The sequence below is a fragment of the Lithobates pipiens genome, unplaced genomic scaffold, assembly GCF_037356315.1.
Source record: "Lithobates pipiens isolate NorthernLeopardFrog02 unplaced genomic scaffold, aLitPip1_a1.2 Scaffold_18, whole genome shotgun sequence".
NCBI lineage: Eukaryota > Metazoa > Chordata > Amphibia > Anura > Ranidae > Lithobates > Lithobates pipiens.
The window spans coordinates 538,661,173-538,682,091 of NW_027507758.1; positions in this window are offsets into that span (position 1 = coordinate 538,661,173).

The window sequence follows — 20,919 nt, forward strand, 5'->3', positions numbered from 1 at the left end:
AATGAAGGTACTTACATAACACAAATTTAAAAAACACTTATCACCACGAGCGGCAAGCTCTTTTGCCTACGTCAGTTTAGAGTGCCTATTCTGTCCCTACTCATGACCTCACAAACACCTGATGAAGTCACGTGGTTGTGACATCACGCATAGGGACGGGATAGGCACTCTAAACTGACGTAGGGAAACAAGCTCACCGCTTGCAGAGATGTTTTTTATATTTGTATTATGTGAGTACCTTCATTGCTACATTAATAAATACCATTTACTGTTGAAAGTACTACACTATCCGGCACCCCTTTTTTTTTATTACTCCTCCTGCATCCACTGAGGGACAAAGACAGACATAGTACCCACTTTGATCCAGGAATACAAGGGAGAAGAAGCAGCTACTAGTGTGTTCATTTATATGCAGTTACCTCATTACTGCAAGGTGAGAGGCCACTTCTCACTAGTGTGTTGTTTTTACATGAAGAGGAGACATCTATTCCTCCAGCACTTTACTTTGCTATTTGCACATTGGAATGCTCATTCACATAAAAATGAAAACATTTTAATAGACTTTATTCACAACTTGATTGCATTTTGCACACTGTGGATCTGTTTGGACCAGCTATAGTTAACTGTATTCGGCACTATTTTATCATTGTGTATTGCATTTTGCACAAGTTATTTACACCTTGCACAGGAAGGTTTATGTTACTGATTTTTCACAGCTGATCGCTTATTTGTTCATTTGCACATATCATACACCCAGTATACTTATGCCAGTGTTTTTAGTCATTTATTTTTACACTTTGCACTTTGATATCACCACTTAGTACTGTGGATGTCACGATTTATTTACCTCATAGTAATGTCATAACTGTGCTTTTAGAACATTATTTTTGCACTCTGCACATTTCTGTATGTGAAAATGATTGATCTATATAATCTACATTTGTACTGCTACCCGTAGCAGCATATTCCCTCATTTTGCTGGGAACACAGCAGCACCACCCCTCATCTAACTTTAACTATGTTTAATTTTTCCTTGAGAGACAAGGCAATGGTATAGGTTCATTGTGCACTTGGGATACAAGTCATGAATGGTTGTGGTCGTAATATTAGGTGCTTATCAATTATTCACAAAGATGATATATCTTGGCCTAAAGCTGACCATACCGCGAGCAATCAGGTTATGTTGGCAGCCAAACCAGACACAATTTAAAGTTTATTCACCATTACCATATAGCCACCATTCATTCATTCACTATTAAGTGCTTCTTTGGCATATTGCTATTGCAGTTAATGGGACAGTAATGCTAGCCACACGTGGCAATTTTTTAACAATTTCATTAACTTTCAGCCCTTGAAAACATTTGAAAATTATCAAACAGGGAATTCAACACACAACAATTTCATCGATTTTGCAGAAATAAAGTTAATAAAGGCAATTGAAAAAGCAGAAAAAAAGAAAAGTGAAATCTAAAAAAAAAATTTACTTGGAGTAAGCATAGAAAATCTCAACGTGGAGAAGACGAAAAAGATTTAATGGAAAACAATTGGAATTTCCAAAAGAGTTAATTATGGTTAGTCCCATTACTAAAGAGACCCTGTCACCAACGTAAAAAGCAGAGAAAAATCAAGTATTTAAAATTCTTACTTGCCGTGCTTTTCCTTCCCATTTTTTTTTTTAATTTACTTGCATTGTGCCATAAAAGCTTGTTAGAAGCAATACCAAAATAACTGCAGTCAATATTGTTGGAAATTATTAATTTAAAACCTAATAAAAAGTTTAAAGTGCCCCCGAGGGGGTTTTGGTGGTAGAAGTCTTCCCCCTGGTTGGGTTTTTGGTAGATTAGAACCTAATTCCATTACTATGTCCTTTGAAGTCCTCCTGAAGAAGAGGGCCTACCTTGTAAAATGCGTAGAGGTGTATGAGGAGCCCCCACATATGTTGGGAGAATTTATGCCATATGTGATTTTGGTAACCCCAAGGGAGGTCAAATACAATAAAACCGGGACCCACAATTGGGTCAAATATTTATGTAAACTGTGTATACATGTATTAACTGATATATTGTATGTTAAAGTATGTAAAATTCATTTTAGTCTGTTTGTCCTTCCGCACCGTTAAAACTCCATAGCGTCCTCTTTGTTTAGATTATTTTATATAGTTACTGGGGAGAAGCATAGAGAAGTACTGTTGAGTGTCACTTAAGTGACAGCTCTGATGGCTGCTGACATCACAAACAATGCCCAGTAGCAGTCTTAGGGCTACATAAAAGAGTCTTTTGCAGGTAAATTTCATGCATAAGACACTATACAGCACCTATAATCTTATGGGAAGATTATTTTTGAATTAATGGTCTGGTGACAGGGTCTCCTTGAACCTTAACCGATGCTGGTTAGGGACTTATTTCCGAAAAGGAAGCTTTTCAAACATGCTGAAAAACTGTGGGAGAGCTGGGCCCAGTTCCATCATACAACCCTGTGGATTCCAGTGCTACCATCAGCTAATAACCATAGACAGAGACGTGCCCCAACTACTCCATATAGCAGGCAATCTCGATTTGTTTCCTCTAGAGAAACCCCTAAAATAATGTTCAGGTCTTGGGAAACCCTTTCTTTTTTTTCATAATTTTTAATGAGAATTAAGTCATGTATATACATTACATAACCAAGGAGACAGCAGTTGGAAAAAAGGCAAAATTCAGCAACATTTTTGTAAGCCAGTAGTTACAAATTTCAAATAAAGAAAATATCTGATGATTCTCTTGCAAAGGGGCTTTGCCATCACCCAAGGGATCAGATTGTGACCGAGCTTTAAATGGATAATGTAATTCAATGTTGGAAAATCCTTTTTTATTCCACTTCGTTGGAGGTCAGTGGGAAGAATGCATTCCCTACCAGACTTATTTTTCACTTGCCTTTGGGGGTGGTAAAAACAGGCAGTTCATCCACATTTTTACTGTCCCCCAACTGCCCCATTCCAAACTGAAAAGGCAGCAGAATGCAGAATACACAAGCCACGGCTGTGATGCAAGCAGTTGCGGTGGTGTGGACTTTTAATGATTAAACAGGCAGTGAGTAGGCAACATATCACCTCCCCACTGCTTGTCGAATACCCTCTGAAAAGTAGCCCACCACGGATAACTCCTCAAAGAGCAAAGCTTGTGCAAAACATACCCTTATAGTGGTGGTTGAAATGCCAGCAATTTTAAAAGATCATTGGTGTCAAGCTCTGGCTCTGCCAAGTGACATGAGACCATCAAATGGGAGGTCAATCAGCTACTGCTCAAGGAACGTCTGTAAACCTTTAGAGGAACCCTGGTGGAGCGTGACTGGGTTAGATGATAGGCAGATACCTTTCTGCTCAATGTTCCTAGGAGATATATTACTATAAGCAGAATAAACCATGACCAGTGGCGGAATTATCAGGGTCGCAACAGTCGCAAGTGCGACTGGGCCCTGTAATTCTCTGCCACTTCAGGGGGCCCACCGGCAGCCCGCCCGCCCGCCGCCCGAGGGGCCCACCTGACTGTCCGGCCGGGGGTGTGTGGTGACGGACCCGGTGTGATTCACTGTTGCTGCGGTTCATGCCGTGGGGAGGGGGGAGCTTCCTTTCACCCACTACAGTGGAGAGAGCAGCGTGAGAGAAGTGCTTTGTGGGCTCCGCCCCGCCTATCCAGAGCAACTGTAAGGGAGGCGGGGCGGACACAGAAAAAACTTCAGCCAATTCAGTGAAGGCGGGGGAGGAGCTCTCTGAAGCAAGGCATTCCTGGAGGAGACACGCTTTGTGGAGGAACTTTGCATCTGCAGGATTCTGAGGAGGGGGAATTGATCGATCATCGATTGATTGGCGGTAAGTCACCACCCCCCTCCAGATTGTGCCCCCCTCCAGTGCCACCACACACCCTCCAGTGCCACCAGCCCCCCTCCAGACTGTGCCACCCCCCTCCAGTGCCACCACACACCCTCCAGTGCCACCAGCCCCCCTCCAGACTGTGCCACCCCCCTCCAGTGCCACCACCTGCCCTCCAGTGCCACCAGCCCACTAGCTACTGTATTTGTATGTGTGTGTCTGAGCATGCTTGTATGTGTGTGCGTGAGCATGCTTGTGTGTGTGTGTGTGTGTGTGTGTGTGCGCGCATGCTTGTATGTGCATGTGTGTGTCTGAGCATGCTTGTATGTGCATGTGTGTATGTGTGAGCATGCTTGTATGTGCATGTGTGTGAGCATGCTTGTATGTGCGTGTGTGTGAACATGCTTGTATGTGCGTGTGTGTGAACATGCTTGTATGTGCGTGTGTGTGAGCATGCTTGTATGTGTGTGTGTGTGTGTGTGTGTGTGTGTGTGTGTGTGTGTGTGTGTGAGCATGCTTGTATGTGTGTGTGTGAGCATGCTTGTATGTGCGTGTGTGTGAGCATGTATGTGAGTGTGCATGTATGCATATGTATGTATGTGAATGTGCATGTGTTTATCAGTGGCGGTGCATCCAAAAGGGTGCACAGGTTCCTCCCCCTCTATGACCAATGGATAGATTCATGCATAGCATGAATCTATCCATGGCCACCGCTGTCACCCCCATATTTAGGTGTCTGGCCCCTTTTCGGGTGCTGGGCGCCTGAATTAGAGCGGCGGGGGGGGGGGGGTGTTTTTGCAGCACCTGATTAGAGCCATGGGCTCTAATAGGCTTCAAAATAGATGAACTGCGAGCGCCATGCTTGATGCTCACAGTCCACCCAGGTGTGTTAGAAAAGTGAATTAATATTCACTTTCCTAACACTGAACCGCCTCTCCACCAATCAGGTGTGCGGGTCTGTTACCCATCACCCGATTGGCTGAAACGATAGACACAGCTATTGGACGCCCATCAGGAGGAGAGGATGGGAGATGAGGATGGCAGCAGATGCATGGAGGACCCCGCTCATGGCCGTTACCCGCTGCCCCACCAAGACAGGGTAAGTGGCGGGCAGACAGCGAGCGGGCGGTGGGGATTCACAGTGGCAGCATTTGATGGGCACACCAACAGCATTTGATGGGCACAGTGGCGGCATTTGATGGGCACAGCGGCAGAGTTTCATGGGCACAGTAGTGACATTTGATGGGCACAGTGGCTGTAATTGATGTTTTTTAAATCGGTTCCTTTATATGCAGCCACCCACTTGGGACTGGGCCCTGGTGTTCCACCATCGGGCTCAGAGAAAAGAGCTCTGTCCGGAGGTCGGGGGGGGGGGGGGGTCGGGGGGGGCCCGCCATGGTTTCCTGCATCGGGGGCCCTGAAGGTTCTAGTTACGCCACTGACCATGACAGTAATTTGCAGTCAAATTTTGCTGCATAAAAGCTGCTGGAACAACCTACAAACAAGACTATTTTATCTGAGCATTTTAAATATATTTACTGTGCTATTTACCTACAAAAGTAGAAATAAATATGTATTATTGCCTGTTGTTTTATTTGTGCATTCCTTATTTTAAACCTACAGATGTCAGTGTTGTAATTGCAGTCTATGGCAGCATTTTTCAGCTTCTTCTATAATTACCCCAATATAGCAGGTTCTGCTCATCACCAAATACCTCCAGATGTGTCAGTTGAACTGTAATATTCAGTTACCAAATGAAAATTAAAGCAGCCCATTTTTGTATTATTAACTGTGGTATTTGTAAATGCTGCTTTACTTCATCCTTTCCATTATTATAATGTTACATATGATAATATACAGTAAATGGCATAAGAGAAATATGTGCATTGCCACCTCTGCGATTTTTATTTTTTGCTCTATAAACAAAAAAAAAAGAGTGACAATAAAAAAAAAACAATATTTTTTACTTCTTTGCTACAATAAATACCCCCCAAATTTAAAAAAAAATAAAAATAAATTCTTCATCAGCTTAGGTCAATATTTATTCTTCTACATTTTTTGGTAAAAAAAAATGCAATAAGCGTATGTTGATTGGTTTGCGTGAAAAATTATAGTGTCTACAAACTATGGGAAAGAATTATGGCCTTTTATTGCGTTTTTATTATTTTTTTATTTTTTTACTAGTAATGGCTGTGATCTGTGATTTCTAGCTGTATTGCGACATTGCGGGGGACAGAGCGGACACTTTTGACACATTTTTGGGACCACTGACATTTAAAGAGCTATTAGAACTATAAATATGAACTGATTACGGTATAAATGTCACTGGCAGGGAAGGGGTTAACACTAGGGGGCGATCAAGGGGTTAACTGTGTGTTCCCTCACTGTGTTCTAACTGTGGGGGAATGGGACTAACTAGGAGAGATGACAGATCGCTGTTCCTACTTTGTAGGAGCCAGGACCACCGGTGGAGGACCCAAAAAGAAGAGGATCATTGCACAGAGTAGGTAAGTATAACATGTTGGTTATAAAAAAAACATTCCAACCTTTAGAACCACTTTAAGCTTTGACGATAAAACCTTTAAGCTGATTGGTTACAATGCACAGCTGCACCAGATTCTTTGTGAACTAGTTTTAGTAAATCTCCCCCTAAGACTGGCCATATATGGCCGAATTTTCGAAAGAAGTTTTGTTTGAAAATCAGAAATGTTATGCACTTTGTGATCCGATGGTGCCACCATTGGTTTTGAAATTCGACCAACCAAGCCTTCAATTTCACCTCATGTTGCTACAGAAAATAATTTTTGTGGCTTGGAATCTTCTTTTCTTTCCGGGAAATTTCTTTTCTTGCACTCATGCGCATTTCTTTTTTGATTTAATTTCTCGCACAATTCTCCGATCATTGATTAGAAAATCGTTTGCTTTTCAAAAAATTTACAACATGCCCAATTACTCAAATTCGATGGCCGCACAAATATTGCCTGTTGCTGCAGCCCACTAATGGTGTGAAATTCGAACAAAAATTCTTAGTTAAGATTTTCTAAAGAAAATTCTTTCAAAATTTGACCCATGTATGGCCTGCCTAAAGCCTCATACACATGTTCGGATTGTCCACAGACAAAGCCTCAGACTTTTGTCCGAAGGGCATTGGCCAAAAACTTGTCTTGCATACAAATGGCACACAATTGTCGGCCAACAAACACGAACGTAGTGAAGTACTGGACTTACTACGAGCCGATAAAGAGGAAGTTAAATTATCAGGCGCCACCCTTTGGGCTCCTTCTGCTAATTTCGTGTTAGTAGAAATTTGGTGAGTGTTGCTTTTCATTTCGCGATTTTCATTTCGCGATTTTCATTTTGTGCTTTTCAGTTTGTTTCTGAACAGCCATTCATCAACCAGACATGTTGCGGAATCGAAGGAGATAACGCGTTATTTATTATTGGCCTTGGAGTTATTGCTTTGATCCAAGTCCAGTCCAAAAACAGGAGGGAGGAGGATTTCTTGGACCAAAAATTGGTTGCTTTATTAATCGTGACCAATTATGTCATATGCCTTTGCTGCGGGAGCTCCAGGAGAATAATCCGGATGATTTTCGGAATTATCTCCAGATGAAAGACCCCTGCTTTCACCAACTCTTGGAATTGTTGACCCCCTATATTAAGAAGCGGGACATATGCATGAGGCTTTTATTTTAATTTTTGGTTGAATAATGATGTGATTTGGTATATTTTCTATATTTTTGGATACATAGAATGTGCTTTTAGGTTAAGTTCTATTGGCAGTTAGCATGTCTAATTTTATCTGTTTTCTTTTTTTAATGCAGGATAAAAAAAATGTGTAGAATAATACTTGGCTATGTGTTTTACTTCAAATGACAGTTTGGAAGTAGACAGTTACATTTAAAAAAAATACAATGCAAAATTAACAAGGGACAATCAACATAGTTGTATCTTTGATCTTAAAAACTACGGGATAATAGTGTTGTGGTAACTTGCCCAAAAAAAAACCAAATGCATATTAATATTATTCTTGATATCACTAGAAAATAAAATCCTTTTAAAATAAGTTTGGCAGAACTCCATCAGTATCAACAGCAAAGCAGCCTCATTATTATCCCATTAAAGAAGAAGAGAATGTGCGCTGCACTTTGACATTTCATAATTTGCCACTTCACAAATGTTAATTCTCCATTACGACTGCTAGTTTACAAGACCGACCGCTTCTGGCTCATCCTTGCTTCTGAGCATACGTTTTTGTACTTTGGATTTTTGTCTGACAGACTTGTATACGCACGCTCGGAAAATCTGACAAAAGACATTTGTCTGCGGAAAATTTTAAGGCCTGCCATCCAACATTTGTCGGTGGAAAATCCGACAACAATTGTCAGATGGAGCGTACAAACAGATAAATTTTCCGCCAACAGCCTGCCATCACACAATTCCCGTCGGAAAATACGATCGTGTGTATGAGGCTAAGGGGTCTGGGAATGAAATGCTACTTTTTTAAAAGTTTTAAACACTGTTTTCCTTTGTAAATGTCAGAGCTGCTGCAGCACTTTCTGTACACCACATAGATGCACCCCTTCACAGGCAGGATTATGGCACACTCCAAGCATGCTACTTACATTTGAATTAGGCATTTTTAATGTTTTGGTTTAAGCATTTAAAAATGACAGCTCCTGGTTAAATGGAATTTTTTAAAAATGTTTTTTAAATTGGTACATATTTCCCATAGTAGTTCCCACCCCCATGTCGTTTTTTTATACACCCTTATTTTTTAATCTATAAAATTGGCATTTTTAATTTGACAGATTAGTCTCCCATAAAGTTCAGTGGTGTTTGGAGTTGGGACTCATATTACTTTGAAGTTTGCCAGACCCTGCTCAAACCAAAACGTGGGCGGTTTGGCTCATCCCTAGTTGGAAAGTACCCAGATTTGAGCATCCTCTTCCTTATTCAGTGTTTGAGTTAAAGTGAACAATTCACTTTGGAGCTAAGTGTCATCAATTATTTTTAATGGATAAAGCAGAGTTTAAACCTACTGCTGCTCTCTGTGTGGTGAATACTCAGCTGCCCAGTGATGCCAAGCATCCCCTGATAAAAACCAACGGTTTCTTATTCTCTTCCTGGTTATGACAGGTAGCATCCGGTGCTAAACAGCAGCCCAGCTTGGCAGAACAATGTACGGTGGAGTGGGGGAAAGCTCTATGATGCCACATCATAAAAAAGAGGCAGCCCTAATCCTTCTGGCAGGCTTTTATGGAATGTTCAAAGAAAGCAGGATGTTACCATTTAGTGCCAAAAGCTCAGCTTTGCAGATTTTGGTGCAGGGTGTTAGACACTGCAAACAAATTAAATTTACTGACTTGTAGTCTATGCTTTAATATTTAACCTAATCCTAATACTCAACCCTATCTCTACCCCAAACCCTATAACCCTTGTTGGGTCTAAACTTAACCATAACTTGCCCCTCAACCCTAGATCTAATACTGAAGTAGTACTAAACACTCAATGGAGGTTATTTACTAAAGGAAAACAAACTGTGTGAGTGCAGTTGCTCCAGAGGTTAGTAAATTAGGGAAAGCTCTGCTGAATTCCATCATGCAATCAAAAATGCTGTTTTTTAAATTTTCCTTGCATGTGACTGGGTATTCTTTGTAAAGTGAAGCTTTACCTCATTTACTAAGCTATGGAACAACTCCAATTGCAAAGTACACAGTCTATTTGCCTTTAGTAAATCAACCCCAATGCATTTTATCTTAAAGCTATATTAAACCCAAAAGCAACCCTTTATTATATTGCAGCTTACAAGTCTTATATGTGATGGCTGCATTCGTTTTCTTTTTGAAGGCTTTCTTTCTTTTATTTTCACTTGGTGATCTGGCCTGTGAGTTGTTTTTCAAAGGAAAAGGCTGTCCAGAAAATGTAGCAAGTTACAGGTGTAGCGGATGACATTTGGGACCAAATGTCACACGCATTGTAAATTTAGTTTTTGCCTCAGGACTCTACAGTTCTGAGGGTTAATTGTGTAGGTAGGCCTTAACACCAGTCTGGCCAGGCCATGTTTGAAGTTCTGCCTGGTCATGTGAGCGGTGAGGTGCACATGACAGGCTAGAACCTGGCCTTGTTGGATGTTTGGGTATGGCCCTCTCGGAGCCAATCAGCAGGAGTACCGGGCCCACTGAGGAATCTAGGAGGGGGTACTTAAACAGGTGTGGGTCACGTGTCCGGGGTTCCCGGAGTTTTTCGCGAGACCCGTGTGGTCTGTTCTGGTTCCAGGACCGGGGTAGCCCCGTGAGGGATCCCGGTCACAGGGTGTTTGACATCCCACAGCATGTTCCTCTCAGTGGCCCCTGATAGACCCGTCTGGTCTGGGGTAGGGATCCGTCTGTTCCCAAGTCTCGGAACCTGCTGGTCTGAGGCGCTGTAACTGAGGGAGGATTCAAAGTGTCCAGGTGTGCTCTCGGCTCGGAGGGACACCGCAGCTCGGGGAAGGGACCGGGGGAGGACTCTTCAGAGGAGGGCCAACAAATGGCATCCTGAGAAGTGCCTGGTTACTGAGTTGGGGAGGACATTGATGAGTTAACACTTTTCTAGTACCTCAGAGGAAGCAGGTGCGGTTGGAAAAAGGTTTCTGTTCATCTTTAGGTGATTATTCAAGTTTTGAGTCAACGTGCTGACTGCCATGATCTCTGGCTAGAGGTCTGTTCAGCCTTGAAGTGCCTAGCTGTGAGTGGCTACTGGGTGGAAGTAGAGACTTGGTAAACCTGCAGTTCGAGGTACCTGAGTTCTTCACCCGTGCCCTCTGTTCCCTAAGAGACTGTGTTTTGTGAAAGTTCTACTGCAGAATAAAACCTTTTGAAAGGACTTTATCTGTGTCAGTGTACAAGTCGTTGGGTATCAACCTTGGGAACCCCTAGACTCGGAAGAGCGGGCCAGGAGAAGGTAACTGGTAAGCCCATTCAGTCAAGGCCGCCCTGCAACGGGTTATGGCCACTACACAGGCATACCCCACTTTTAAGTACGCAATGGGTTTTATTTACTAAAGCTGGAAAGTGCAAAATCAGGCTCACTTCTACATAGAAAATTTTTGATTCAATGCTTTGCAGCAGGGCTAATTCCTGCACTAAAACTAGAGTATATGGGAGAGGTTGCATCAAAAATTTTAATTACATGTCCCTGTTAAACAGGCGCAGAAAAATTGGGCCTTGGGCACTGATGCTGGTGCCACGACACTGCAACCTCTCCCATATACTCTAGTTTTAGTGCAGGAATTAGCCCTGCTGCAAAGCATTGCATCAAAAATTGTAATTAAACGCCCCTATTAAACAGGGGCAGAAAAATTGGGCCTTAGGCACTGGTGCTGGTGCCACGACACTGCAACCTCTCCCATATCCTCTAGTTGTAGTGCAGGAATTAGCTCTGCTGCAAAGCATTGCATCAAAAATTGTAATTAAACGCCCCTGTTAAACAGGGGCAGAAAAATTGGGTTGATGGCATCACCCAGAACCAGAAATGTTCTTCCAAAATATCAGCGGAGGAGGAAGAGGATAGACAATCAACATAACAGGACAGTCACTCAGCATCAGCATAGGCAGTCTTGAAGGGATGTAATATTTTTTAAAAAATTATTCGGTTACATCAGCTTCAGGTGCTTGGTAGCTGTGGGTGATCCAAGACTGATTCATCTTGATGAAGGTCAGTCGATCAACTGATTCGGTGGACAGGCGCACCCTGTGATCGGTAACAAAGCCACCAGCAGCACTGAAGGTGCGTTCCGAAAGAACGCTGGATGCAGGACAGGCCAGTAGCTCAGTTGCATACTGTGCAAGCTCTGGCCAGTGATCCATCCTCAAGACCCAGTAAGCCAGATGATTTTCAGTGGGAAAGGTGTCCAAGTCTGACCTTGCCCCTAGGTATTCATGCACCATGTAAATCAGACGCTGGCGATGGTTGCTGGAACCGATCATACCTTGGGGCTGCGGACTAAAAAATTGTCTGAAAGCATCGGTCAGACGGCCACCTTCTCCAACGCTCCTTCTGACCGATGCCTCAGCAACACGTTGTCCAGGACCAGGTGTTTGTAACATCCCAGTCTCTGGGAACGCGTTGCACAGACCTTTCTGAAAGGCCTCCCGGAGATGTCTCATCCTCTGCTCCCTCTGCGATGGCAAGATAAGGTCGGCAACCTTACCCTTGTACCGTGGATCAAGGAGAGTGGCCAGCCAGTAATGGTCCCTCTCCTTGATCCGAAGAATAGGAGGATCCTTCCGCAGGCTTTGCAGGATCAGGGAGGCCATGCAGCGTAGGTTAGCTGAGGCATTCAGTCCGGAGTCCTCTGGGTCACTAAGGACAACATGATCCGCAGCTACCTCCTCCCAGCCACGTACAAGTCCACGGGTTTCTTGGGACTGTAAATCATCCCTACAAGACTGCTGCTGCTGCTGCTGCTGCTGAGTGCCAGCCTCCATGCTGACACAATCATCCTCCTCCTCCTCCTCCTCCTCCTCATCCTCTTCCTGTGTGATGGGTGGCACAGCAGGAACACTGTCTGGATAAAGGGGGCCTTGAGAGGCAAGGAAGTCCTCCTGTTCCTGCCTCTGTTGTGCCTCAAGTGCCTTGTCCATTATTCCACGAAGCGTATGCTCCAAGAGGTGGAAAAGAGGTACAGTGTCACTGATGCATGCACTGTCACTGCTCACCATCCTTGTGGCCTCCTCAAACGGTGACAGGACAGTGCATGCATCCCTGATCATGCCCCACTGGCATGGTGAGAAAAAACCGAGCTCCCTTGACCCTGTCCTGGTGCCATAGTCGCACAGGTACTCATTGATGGCCCTCTGCTGCGTGTGCAGCCGCTGCAGCATGGCCAACGTTGAGTTCCACCTGGTGGGCATGTCACATATAAGGCGGTTCTTGGGCAGGTTCAACTCCTTTTGGAGCTCAGCCAGCCGAGCACAGGCTTTAAATGATCGGAGGAAATGCACACAGACTTTCCTGGCCTGCTTCAAGACATCCTGTAAGCCCGGGTACCTGCCCAAGAACCGCTGCACCACCAGGTTAAGGACGTGAGCCACACAGGGCACATGGGTCAGTTGCCCGTGTCGGAGGGCGGAGAGGAGGTTGGTGCCATTGTCGCAAACCACCATTCCTGGCTTAAGCTGGCGTGGCGTCAACCACCTTTCGGCCTGCCCCTGCAGAGCTGACAAAACATCAACCCAGTGTGGCTCCTGTCCCCCAAACAAACCAGTGCAAAAACGGCATGGCATCATTTTGCCTGCGTACTTGCGTAGCCCCTGGAACGCCTACGGAGCACCGCTGGTTCTGAGGTCAGAGCACTGGAAGAGGCCATGGAGGAAGAAGAAGAGGAGGGGGTGGAGGAGAGAGGTGTGTCACAACCAATAGTAGCATTTTGGAGGCGTGGTGGTGGAACAACCTCCAACACTACTGCACCTTGTCCTGCATCCTTCCCAGCTGCCAGAAGAGTGACCCAATGGGCCGTGAAAGACAGGTAACGTCCCTGTCCATGCCTGCTGGACCATGAGTCAGCAGTAATATGCACCTTACCGCTGACCGCCCTGTCCAGCGAGGCAAGGACATTGCCTTCCACATGCTGGTAGAGAGCCGGAATCGCCTTCCGTGAGAAAAAGTGGCGTTTGGGGACCTGCCACTGAGGAACCGCACATTGTACAAACTCATGGAAGGGGGCCGAGTCTACCAACTGAAAAGGCAGCAGTTGAAGTGCTAGCAATTTAGCCAAGCTAGCATTCAACCGCTGGGCATGTGGATGGCTGGGAGTGAACTTCTTTCGCCGGTCCAGCAGCCGGGGCAGGGACATTTGCCTGCTATAATCGGACGTGGGTGTACTGCTAACAGAGTGCCCGGAAGCACTTGGCTGTGACACACCTAATTCTACACCTTCATTCCTCTCAGAGCAGGTTTCAGAGAGGACTGAAGGTCTAGTGGGGTTGGAGATGCCAGCTGATGAGGAGCAAGGAGAGGTCCGCTTTGTTCTTTGGTGTGGGTCTTTGAAGTACGCTTGCCAACGAGCTGCATGGCAGGTCAACATATGTCAGGTCAAGCATGTGGTGCCCAAGCGGCTGATGTTTTGGCCACGCGAGATACGCTTGAGACATATGTTGCAAATAGCAGCGGTGCGATCTGATGCACTCGTCTCAAAAAAGGCCCACACCAAAGAACTTTTATAATAACGCGCAGAGGCAGCGCCCTTCACAGGCGGAGCTCTGCGGTGTGATTCAGTCGGTGTGCTGCCCCTAAGCTGGCCCCCGGAGGGCATCCTGCCTCGTTGGACATGTGCCTCCTCCTCCTCCTCCTCTCTCCTACCAGGCACCCACGTGGAGCCAGTGCCCTCATCATCCCCTCCCTCTTTATCGCTGGAGCAAACCTGGCAGTATGCTGCAGCTTGTGGAACATGACTGCCAGATTGCTGTCCTTCTTGAGCATCCCCTCTCTCTGCATTCACGCTACTGCCTTCCTCTAGCTGAGTATCATCATCAGAGCCTACAAAACACTGGGCATCCTCCTGGAGCATGTACCCAACACTGTGCTCAAAGAGTTCAGGAGACTCCTCAGGAGACTCCTCAGGAGACTCCTCAGGAGGACGTGGTGGGTCTAGGGAAGGAGTCACTGATGATGACATTGAGAGGAGGGAAGACAATGCATTGGCAGCTGCTTTGCGAGTACCCTGAGCCTGGGTGAGAGAGGATGAGGAGGATGAAGAGGGCTTGGTCATCCACTCTACCAAGTCGTTGGCATGTTGCGGCTCAACATGTCCAGCTGCCGAAAAGAAGGACAAGCGTGTCCCATGGCCACGTGCTGATGATGACGATGCACCGCGTCCACGACCAGCACTGTTGTCTCTAGACACAGAGCCTGCTTGCCCTCTTTTATCGGCTCGCGCCTGTCTGCCTCTCCTTGCTGGCCTTCCAGACATGGTAATGGCCTGAAGGGAGTTGGGAAAACCAGCAATTGGGTAGTGTATATTGTGCTGAAGGCACACACAACTTCCACTAACTCCTGCAGATGGCAGATGGCTCAAATAGAGAAGAGCTATGTAGGTGGATATAGCGGTGTATACTGGGCTCAGAGCACGCAGACAGCACGCACAATCTCCTACCGCTGACTGCAAGCTCTATTTAAAACGAGCAAGATAATTAGCTATATAGGTGGATATACCGGTGTATACTGGGTTCAGAGCACGCAGACAGCACGCACAATCTCCTACCACTGACTGCAAGCTCTATTTAAAACTAGCAAGATAGTTAGCTATATAGGTGGATATTTTTTATTGATAATGACTGCTACCAATATAACACATTACAAACAAACTTTACAAATCACTTTACAAACAAACCTAAACAATACTACAACTTAATTATTTAGCAACACTTTGCCTACACAGGGGGGACATAACCAAATCACGCACTTGGTCATCTGACATCCTGTCAAGAACCTTGTCCCATTCATAACGTTCTTTCTTTTTCTTTTTCTTCCTAACAAGAACTTTACCACCACTATTAGGATCAGGACCACCATCATCCCTCGGGACTTCTTGCGCTACTTCCCCTTGAGCCGTTTCAACAGACCTACTCACTATTTTACTGTATCCATGTTCGTCTCCAGACACCGAGGAGGCCGAAGACTCAACTCCTTTACCCGGAAGGCGACATGGAGAGGAAGGAACCGGACTGGGGGATCTGAGAGGACTCCTACTCCGCGAGGAGCTTACCCGTGCCGGTTTCCTCCTTGCTGACCTCCTCCTCACCACTCTCCCTCTTTTCTCCTCCGCCGGGCTTAGCCCACGACGAGACGTTCTGCTACATGGAGCACCCCCAGCACGAGGAGAGGTAGCAGGAAGACTCTTCCCTAAGGGACCTTCATTAGTGGGACCGACTACACCTTCCATTGGGGTTTCGTTAACAGACGGGCCTTGACCCCTGGGTACTTTGCTAGCATCGGGGGTCACCTCAGCATCAGTTCCCCTAGGGGGTGCTTCCTTGGTTTTCCCCACCACATTTTGATTACCCTGAGCACTTCCCCCTGTGGGCCCAGGAGGAGGTCCCTCCCCCCTGGGTTGACCACCAGGTGGAACATCACCTCTGTAGGCCTTAGGGCACCTGCTAAATGGGTGACCCATTTGGCCACACAGATTACAACAGATAAGGCCACATGCATCGCTTGAGTGGCCAAATTTGTTGCACTTTATGCACCTAACAACTGTGCAATCTGCGCTTAGGTGGGTTGGACACCCACACTTAAAACATCTCCGGGGTTGTCCTGGATAGAACACCAGGATTCGGTCCCTCCCGATAAATGCACTACCGGGAACATGTGCCACCGTATTACCGGCTCTCCGTAACCGAATCCTGGTGTTCCAAGCCCCGGTCCAAACTCCCCGCTCATCCAGGCACTTATTTAGGGGACACTGCAATTGGCCGTGCCTACTCAGCCAAGTTGAGATGTCCTCCGGGGGCAGACTTTCGTTCCTCACCAGAATAGTGAGGGCTTTCACATCTTCTTGCCGACTCAAGGGGATGATCCTGAAACCCTTCCAGGGATCAGTCCCCTTGATCAACCCAAAAGAGGTGATAAAAATCTCCATCACCACTAGGTTTGTGAAACTCAAATCAAAATCATGCGACCCTGCAGGGTGGATGACCGCAAAAATTTCACAAACTTTAATTCCCAGTGATAAAATCATGTCAACCACCTGGCCCCTACTAGGGCACTGACCTTCCCCCTCCCACCTTAACTGTACAACATTACGGCGCTTGCGCTCCGGGCCACCCGCACCCCGAGACCACGAACTGGCCCCAGAAGGTTGACCAGCCGGGGGAGCACGGAAATTACCAGCCCCAAACTGGTCATACAGGTGGCCCAGAGACACATTCGCCCCTGCGACATTTGCGTAAGAACGCCTTTCTCCCAAGGCATTCAGGAGCCTGGCCTCCGGTGAACCCCTCAAAACAGATCCTGGGGCAGAAACCCCTTCTTTAGGATCCGGATGAGCCACCCCAGCTTCCAAGCCCCGAATACCTTCCTCCAACTCCATACCCCCTTGCTGGACCTCCGGGAGACCCTCCGCCAGACCACTTAGCGATTGGTCACGGAGAAGGGCATCCAGGCCATCCGACTCCTCTGCAGTCTCATGAGCCCCACACGAGTCCACTTGCACATTTTGTGACCCTTCCAAGCCTTTAATAAACACCAATGCTGGATCATCAGCCTCATCCACATCCCCCATGGGACAATCACCCCATGCTGACACTTGTCTAGGGGGTAGATTGTCCGAGATTTCCATAAACTCATTTTCCTCCCGTTCGGATACGGAAGCTGCCGAACGAACGTTCTTCACGCGGGCTTCCACCCGTTCGGACGAACGAACGTTCTCCCGTTCGGATGCTATACCGGAAGCTGCCGACCGGACGTTCTTCACACGGCCAACTTCCGCTTCCGGCCCTGGCGTCACTTCCGGCGCGACCGCAGCTTTCCTCCTTACAGAAGCCCCGCCAAATTCTCCCGCCAAACGATTCTTAGTGTCAGCATGGGAAGACGGCGTCCCTCCATGCTGTCCCGCCATTACTTCACTACTGGACACCGCTGTGTTTACTACAGAGGTAGCCAGGCTGACCTGAGTCTTTTGCCCACCCTTACCCTGGAGCTCCTTCCCCTTACCCTGTGACCGGGTTGCAGCAGTGGCAGCCGACAACTCAGCTGACGGCATGCCCTGCCCGCAAACACCGGCTGGGTTCACTGGGGATTTACAAGGTAAGTCCGTGGCTTTTTTAATCTCCATCAGTCTTTCCAGCTGTACCACTAAACTCTGCTTTCCTCTCTGACCTTGGCTTGGCACTGCACCACTGGCGTCCACAGCTACCACCGGGTCTGCAGCCCTGGCAACAGGCTGAGAACCACTAGGCTTGCCGGGACCCACTGTAGCGCTACCTAAGCCCTTAGTCACTGGGATAGAGTCTCTCATGTCACCTTCTGTCTTTGCCTTGGTCCTTATCTTTTCCGGGGACACAACCTTCTGCTTTTCTCCTCCATCTGTCTGTGCACTCTCACTTGTGGGTTCCTCCGCCTCTCTCATGGGCTCCGCCGCCTGTGATAGACGCTGGTTGCGGCGTCTTACCGCTTGAGAGCCCTCATCGCACGCCACTCTCATAACTTTATCTATTCTCAACAGAAAGTCCTTTTCGCTTGAGGCACTGTCAATTAGATTTGATAAAAGCTCACCAAGCATGTTACACTGCTCTTTCAGTCCATCTATGACAGGCTTGAATTCTGTTCTCTTCTTGATACCTGATCTGTCGCGTCTATTCCTCAGCTCGGCCAAAACTTTCATTTTTTCGCAGTAACAGCGAGAAGCCTTTACCATTAAGCTCTGGGCTTTTCTTATCCTCTCCGCAGATTTCTCCACGTCTTCTCCTGGCTGTCTCAGAGACCAGTCAACCAAGTCAAGCTGGTTTTCCAAGTACAGCCTCTCCTCCTCAACGAACTCCAGGAGCTTCAGGGCTCCACGCTTTTCCTCAGGCCGAGAAACAGGCCCCTGGCCTGGGCTGACCGACGCCATCAGCTCCCTGTCCTCCTCCACCACTCTGGAAGTCCTCAGAGCTCAGAGCACGCAGACAGCACGCACAATCTCCTACCGCTGACTGCAAGCTCTATTTAAAACGAGCAAGATAATTAGCTATATAGGTGGATATACCGGTGTATACTGGGTTCAGAGCACGCAGACAGCACGCACAATCTCCTACCACTGACTGCAAGCTCTATTTAAAACTAGCAAGATAGTTAGCTATATAGGTGGATATAGCGGTGTATACTGGGTTCAGAGCACGTAGACAGCACGCCCAATCTCCTACCGCAGACTGCAAGCTCTATTTAAAACGAGCAAGATAGTTAGCTATATAGGTGGATATAGCGGTGTATACTGGGTTCAGAGCATGCAGACAGCACGCACAATCTCCTACCGCTGACTGCAAGCTCTATTTAAAATGAGCAAGAGAGTTAGCTATATAGGTGGATATAGTGGTGTATACTGCCTTCAGAGCACGCAGACAGCACGTAAATCTCCTAACACTGACTGAAAGCTCTATTTAAAACGAGCAAGATAGTTAGCTATATAGGTGGATATAGCCGTGGATACTGCGTTCAGAGCACGCAGACAGCACGCACAATCTCCTACCGCTGACTGCAAGCTCTATTTAAAACGAGCAAGATAGTTAGCTATATAGGTGGATATAGCGGTGTATACTGCGTTCAGAGCACGCAGACAGCACGCACAATCTCCTAACACTGACTGCAAGCTCTATTATAAAAGATAGATATATCTCTAGCTATATAGGTGAATATAGCGGTGTATACTGCAGTCAGGGCACGCAGACAACAACCATTACAGAAGAGCAAGAACGAAAAATTGGCCGACAACGATCGGTGTATACTGTGTTGAAGGTACACAGAACACCCACTAACTGCTACAGATGCCAACACACTACACAAGGCCGCCGCGCTGGCGGCCTTATATAGTGTGAGGCATCCTGCCTGTGGCCAATCATGGCTCTTCTCGCTGTCGGCGCTGTGATTGGCCAAGCATGTGGGGTCACAGTGCATGCTTGGCCAATCATGAGCCAGCAATGCACTGCACCATCGCAGTGCATTGTGGGCCGTGAGCGCCACACGAATTTGGCGCGAACGGCCCATAACGTTCGGAATTCGCCGAACGGCTGAACAGCCGATGTTCGAGTCGAACGTATGTTCGACGCGAACACGAAGCTCATCCCTATAGCATACTTCGTGTGAACTTTAGAACCCTATTAAAGTCTATGGGACTCCAACGTTCAAAATCTAAAGTGCTAATTTTAAAGGCTAATATGCAAGTTACTGTCCTAAAAAGGGTTTGGGGACCTGGGTCCTGCCCCAGGGGACATGTATTAATGCATGGCTTCCCCATGACGTATGGTTGACCCCGCCCCCCTCTGATGTAACGGAAACCTGCCTGTGTTACATCAGAGGGGGGCGGGGTCACTAATACGTCACGGGGAAGCCCGGGTTTCCCCTTGCATCAGAGCGGGGCGGGGTCAGGTGACGGGTGGCCCCGCCCTCCGTATATAACAAACGTCAGGCCGCCGGGATCCCCGCAGTGTCTCCTCCATGGAGACAGAAGATGGATGGATTCGCTGCGCTGGATCAGATCAGCCATCGCTGGACCCCGGAGGGATGATCGTCCATGGATAGCAAGAGTCTTTTTTTTTATTTTTTATTTTTATTAATAAAGGAATTTTTCAAAAGTGTGTTTGTCTTATTTAACTATTTTTTACACTTTCTTTGTGAAATGGTAGGGGTACTTTTGTATCCCTTTACCATTTCAAAAAGGGGGGGCGGGATCTGGGGGTCCCCTTGTTAAAGGGGGCTTCCAGATTCTGATAAGCCCACCGCCCGCATACCCCCACAACCACTGGCCAGGGTTGTGGGGATGAGGCCCTTGTCCTCATCAACATGGGGACAAGGTGCTTTGAGGGGTCACAGACCCCCAAAGCATCCTCCCAATGTTGAGGGCATGTGGCCTGGTACGGTTCAGGAGAGAGGGGGGCGCGCTCTCGTCCCCCCTCTTTTCCTGCGGCCTGCCAGGTTGCGTGCTCGGATAAAGGGTCTGGTAAAGATTTTTAGGGGGACATCCACGTCAATTTGTTTTTAAATTTGACGCGGGGTTCCCCTTAATGTCCATACCAGACCTGAAGGGCCTGGTAATTGAATTTGGGGGACCCCCACGCTTTTTTTTATGTATTTTTTTTTTTTTATCAATGACTTTCAATGAGTGTTCTCTGTATTACGGAGCTGACAATTCATAATAGCTGCAAGTGATTTTAAAGGACTTTTTTTCCTGCATAAATGACACTTTGTGCAGGGACAGTTCTAAGCACCAGAAACATGTGCCCCTTCACAGGCATACTATAGACACCCACCAGCTACGAAATTTAAAAGAATATTACACTTTTATTGTTTCACTTTAATCATTATTAAAATCACTGCTCCCAAAAAAACGTCCGTTT